The sequence below is a fragment of the Xenopus tropicalis genome, chromosome 10 (genome assembly GCF_000004195.4).
Source record: "Xenopus tropicalis strain Nigerian chromosome 10, UCB_Xtro_10.0, whole genome shotgun sequence".
NCBI classification, from domain to species: Eukaryota; Metazoa; Chordata; class Amphibia; order Anura; family Pipidae; genus Xenopus; species Xenopus tropicalis.
Genome location: NC_030686.2, coordinates 23,102,207 through 23,108,463, shown reverse-complemented (window position 1 = coordinate 23,108,463; position 6,257 = coordinate 23,102,207).

The following is a 6,257-nucleotide window of genomic DNA, read 5'->3' as shown; positions in this document are numbered from 1 at the left end:
TATGATACCATCTATCTAAGATATTTTTTCTGTCCTCTGTGCTTCAGTGGCTGCAACAAAAAAACCATAATTTTTTAGGAATGTACACATTCCTGATTTTTCAGGGTTCTGCAACTGCGGCAAAATCGTATCTTTTATGGTCACCACAGGTGATCGAAAAGGTAAGACAAACCTGGGCCCACACTGCAGAATCAGTGTTTTTTGGTTCACGTTACTGTACATTGAATTACCTCTGCCTGACCATGCACGTGCGCACAAGCACGGTGACTGCTAAACACACCACTACAGAAATATTCCCACCGACGGGACGAACGTCCTGGAGGTGACAAGCAACTAGTAAAAACTAATATTCGCACACTTGACAGTATCATTAAAGCTTTTTGCGTTTTTTTTTTCGTTGCAGTAAACGCAGCGTTTTGTCTTTGCGTGTGAACCGGCCGTAACCTTTACACGACTTGATTGGAATGTAGATGCCGGACTTTTTAAAGCAGTTTATTACATAAGTTTAGGAATGTAGTGTGTTTTCTCCCCTTAACAGCACAAAACGCAACGCTGTGTCAACAACGTATTTTTCAGAGAAATTTTTGCCCTTGATGCCCCTCCTGCATGCCACTGTCCAGGTCATGGCACCCTTTAAACAACTTTAAAACCAGTTTTCTGGCCAGAGATGGCTTTTCTAGGTTTTAAAGTTCGCCTTCCCATTGAAGTCTATGGGGTTCGCAAAGTTCGCGAACGTTCGCACTTTCCGACGAAAGTTCGCGAACGGGTTCGCGAACATTTTTTTTTAGGTTCGCTACATCCCTAGTGGGGATTTCCAGTTCCCCCCCCAAGTCCCCTCATATTGACCAATCATTGCCCATATATATAGTTTAAAGGACAGCAAATGAACCACAAATTAAGCCCTATTGCCATTTATCATACCTCTATGCACACAGCCCTGTAGTTTGGTAGTCCCTCATAATTAATTAATTTACATCCAAGTAGGGTTGAAAAAGCAGAGCACTGTGTCTGTTTAGGGTAAGTTATTGGTGCACAACAGAGTATGGCATATAGCATTTAGGTGTCACAGTGCAAATTGTCTCAAGCCATATTATTATTACTTTGCAATGTATATCAACAGTTTTCGAATGGGCAAATAATTCTAACTGTTCTTCCAGTTATAAAACATGGAATAATAATAGAAAGTGGGTGATCCAGATATGATTGAATTGGAAGCTTTTCTTTAAAAAGGTAATTAAATACTTCTAGGTATGTGTGTTATTAGACTGAAGCTTCTCAATGTTCCCATGCAGCATTTACCAATGCTAACACATTTGTTCATGCAGACCTACACCAGTGGAAGTGGCTTCCTAGAACACTGCAAAGTTAAGTTGAGAATGTATTGTTTTGTATGTTTTTATACATCTACATCACATACATAGAAGCAAGTATGGATGGCAACAGTGCCAAGGGCAGTGCTGATTGTTCTGTGGATGCAAATGGATAACTTTTGGTATCAGACAACTAGGAGTAATTCCAGGATTTCATTAAGATTTTTAGAATATTTTCATCTTTAGGTCAAGGATATATGGGCATTCATAAGCCCAGTAAAGATAAGTGCCAGTACATTCTTTAAATGGAAAGGAAATAACAGGGCAATCTGTGATTTCTACATCTGCCTCAGTTATTGTTAATGACCTGCATCTACATGTTGCCCCCCATTCTATGGCAATGTTAACTGTAACCACCTGCATCTGCTGTGTGTTCAGTGTTCTTTGAAATGCCCCCAAACCCAGGTACAGAAAATGGAGGAAAATTGACAACCCAGTTTTAAAAACAAAAAGCATTGTAGCTCAGGTTTAAGGGGGAAGGTTGAAATCTCATTTAGAATTATGTTCTGCAGACTATAAGTGCGAAAACAGGAGCAATGCAGATGCCCAGGGGCCTGTCCTTACTGCCTGCTCTATGGGTTTTCCCTTTAACATACCATATTATTGAACTTGATTGCCCTCTTACCGATTTTATTGCTGTACTTTCTTTGTTCTTATTAAATGCTGATTTTGGACTTAATGGTTTACAATCAGAATATTGTTTTTCTTTATTGCATCTTATCACAACAATATTCTGTTGACTATTTGCTTTACTAATTGCACCTTCTGTGGTTCAGTGGTACATAGAAAGGTAAGGAAAATTGTTCAGTATATCCATTATTCCTCTCAGTTTTCTGGTCTGTTTATACATTCTAGATTGTTGTTGTTCATGTTAGACCTTATTCTCATTTCAACCCTGCACAGCACATTACATTACCCATTACATATTAAAGCAGCAAAAATTTGCTTACAATCACAAAAACAAAACCTCTTATTGTTTTAGCAATAACAAACAGGCACATGTATTGTATTGTATTCTGTGCCATGACATTATTTTAATCTCTTAAACTAATAGCAGAGACTACTTCAGAATATATTTGAAAATACATTTCCCTTTAAAAATGTGAATTTGCAGTTCCTTCTTGAGAGCATTCTGTGTTTTGCTGAAATAGCATGTAGTATACTCACCTGTGAGTAGTGTAAAGTGACATGGACTGGTAATAATCATAAAAGCAGGGGTTGTATACTTGACTTTGACGCCATCTCGGGCCATTATGTTCATATTAGGGGCATCAACATCTTGATCATAATCCCAACGAAAGCCATCAAAGGAGATAAGCAAGAGTTTGTGAGGAGCCTTGTTGTGCCCCTCTAGTGGAATAGAGGATCCAAGGCTGAAGAGGGCTGAGAGGATCAGACATATAACCAACATCTTCATGGCCGTAAAGGCAGTGTAAGAAAGTAAGGGCTTTAAGGTAATACATTAAGGTTCATAGGTAGAGATTAGCCAGGAACAAAATTTACCCTGATATCTTATCATTCAAAATCAACAACAACTAATGAGTCCCTTTGTCATGCGGTGTTCACATAGATATTTGGTAAGGGTTCATAAACAAGTCCTTTCATTGGTATTACAATGTATTATACTACTACATGTCTTAATTTATGAATACTCAAATGTCATGTGGTGTTCACATAGATATTTGGTAAGGGTTCCTAAACAAGTCCTTTCATTGGTATTACAATGTATTATACTACTACATGTTTTAATTTATGAATACTCAAATGTATCATAAACCAGAACATAGAGTGTTTCAAATAAATACACCAGTTGTTCATGCCAACCCCTACAAGATGCTAAATTACAGTAATTTAATATTAATTTAGATCAGTGGCAACTAACCAATACCAGCAATTTCTGTGCTAGACCCCAAGCTACTCAAACAAGTAACTAGATTAGGTTGAAAAAATACGTAGCAGCACTTTTCATGGCTACAAAAATGAACAATGCTGATCATTTATTGACTGTCCCTATGTGTGTTTTAGCAGAGACAGTTCTCAGTATTCTATATGGCAGGGTATTTTCTGGTGTTTAGTAGCAGTGACAAGTTACTGCTACTAAGTAGTTCTGCGTGTCTTCACCCTTTGGGTTAGAACCCACGGAGCAGTTCAGTCACCTGCGATAGATCTCTGCTCTCACGGGCAACAATCCGCTATCTAATGTATCTGACTTGTAGCCCAACATTTACAAGAACCCTTCATGCCTTCTTCTGTTCCATCCCTTGATTAACTGAAGAAGCTCAGTATTCTAAATGTAACACTACCTATGTTTGGGAGTAGTTTCATGAGGGGCATGTAGGCACCCTCTGTCCTACCCCCTGAATGAGCACTAAGGGGTAAGATTTTGCACCTGACAGTCTAGCAAATGCATCCGGTATCTTCATAAATGACTCCTTTGCTTTCTAAAGAAAGGTAAACCTTTTAGTTAAGTAATATAAACAATTCTTGGTTTTTTGCTTTTTCTTAAATTATTTATCTTTCTGCTCTGCCTTTCTGCAAGTGAAAGGTAACATGCTTTATGGCAGCTGGAGCTAAGGACCCAGGCAGGCACATAGAAAGCAGATGAATTGTGAAACAAAATTTCTACATTTACTGTTAACTCATATTCTTTATCTTATCTGTAATCTGTTTTTCTTTATTCTGGCTGGGTCTAAAGTCATCAAATCATTCAAAAATCAGCAAAAATTAAAAACACTGGGCTGTAAACCCAAAATAGAAATAAGCCTTATGAAAGTAATTGTAATTCTAAGAAACATATTGTTTAACATATTTATGTTTTTTTTTTTATTCAACTATCTTTGCCATATTTTGCAGCACTTTAAATAAAGTCCCTCTTGCATTTACACACAGTAGAGTCATTTTTATCAGGAGACAATTAAGCTGCCTGTATATGGAGTACCTGTAGGAAAGGCATGCAAACATGGAACATAAACTCCTTGGAGAAAGTGCCATGTCTAGAATCAGGCCCGGCTTTGTGGAAAGGCCACAAAGGCCCGGGCCTAGGGCGGCACAAGTTTAGGGGCGGCATGCCGCCCCGCCGCAACAGAATTTTTAAATTTGGCTCCCATACGGAGCAGTAGGGACCTCTCCCCACTGCTCCGTATGGGAGTTTAAATGTGCGATTGCGCATGCGCATTGATCGCGCATGCGCACTCAGGGGGAGAGGGCGCCGCGCGATTGCGCATGTGCACTCGTGCGGGGGCGGCCTTGGGGCGCCGCGAAGTTAAATCCGGCCCTGTCTAGAATAGAACACCGGCACCCAGGGCCGTCATCAGGGGGGAGAGGGGATACATTTGTGCTGGGCCCCGTGAAATTCTCTTTCTAAAGGGGGCCTGGTCGCGTCGCGAAAGGTACACAAATTATTTAAGTTACACGTATTGTTACGCCAAAACTTATGCAATTTATGTAACTTTCACAAAAACTGCTTAGAAAGCTACGTAACTTGCCTAGAACTTAAGTAACTTATGTATGAAGCAAGACAATGCAGAGAAGCTTAGCATGGACAAACTCCACTGACCATCAATGAATTAAAAAACTTAAGGTAATAAATTTACTGACTTATTAGCACATTAATTATTCCTTGTAACTATTTATATGTACTGCTTATTATAGAGTAACATCAACTGTTTATATAAAGATCCATTTACTGAATTATATCAGTGTCTTCTGCATAAAATTTCCAACAGGAGAATGCCTGGTTATTGGGCCCTACAGCAACATTATTGGCCCCCTACATTTATGCAATTTATGCAACACAGCAACTGGGCCCATAAACTTACACAGTTAACATAACTTATGCAAAAACGAGCATAACTTCCACACCAAGCAACAACAGCACAGAGCAGGAGCAGATAGTGGGAAGGGCAACCTCTACTTACTTAGCTTAGGGCAACTTCTACTTACCCCCAATGAACTGACTGAGTTATTAGCACATTAATTAATGGAACTCTTTATATGAACTGCTTATTATATTTTTTGGTACTACGCACTTGTGTTCATGGGGGGCCCCATATAAATAACTTGTGCAGGGCCCCAAACTTTCTGATGGTGGCCCTGCCAGCCCCAAACACTGCACTGCAGTATGGTACTAAGCATTGTACCTCTTGCAATAACCAGTGATTTAGCCTCATATCTATATTCAAAAGGAATCATTTGTGCAGTTGTATATGTTTTCATGAATGTAGCCACAATCATGTTGGAATTATGGGGAATAAACCCTGCATGATGGGTAAAAACATAACAACCTGCATTCAAAATTGCACTTTGCACACTACACTTGATTTGCTAACTGACCCCTAGTTAGTTCCTTTTATTTTCTATGACAACTGTTGGGGCCACAAGTTGCTCCAAGACTTCAACAGCAAAACTGCTTTCTTGAGTTAACAGAAATTGGTATTGTTGTAAGTAGAGATAGAAATTGGGATTAATACTGTAAGTTTTGTCCCTATAATGCCAATTTATTTGAAGGAAAAACCTGTAGAAGCAGAGGTTAGAGGTAACTGCTGCAAGTATTTGTGTCAGATGCAGCACGACTCCTTGGATATTGTAATTTCAGCTATTATATTCTTATAAGAGCAGGAGTAAATTGAACTTTTTGACAAAGACATGGAGCAAGACTGTCCATCAGGCAGGCATGATTATATCTACATAATTTGCGCACTGTTTGGCTATGTGGACTGCAATAATGATGTACATTTCTTGAAAGGTGCTGGTTTTATTTTATATTCTGATGTTTGTGTTCTGTGAGTCCTGATCTTAATCGAATTTGTTTATAAACTGCCGGAACCTTGACACTGAATAGAATCCATTTTATAATAGCTCAGTGTCCCACTGTCCTGGCTGGGTATA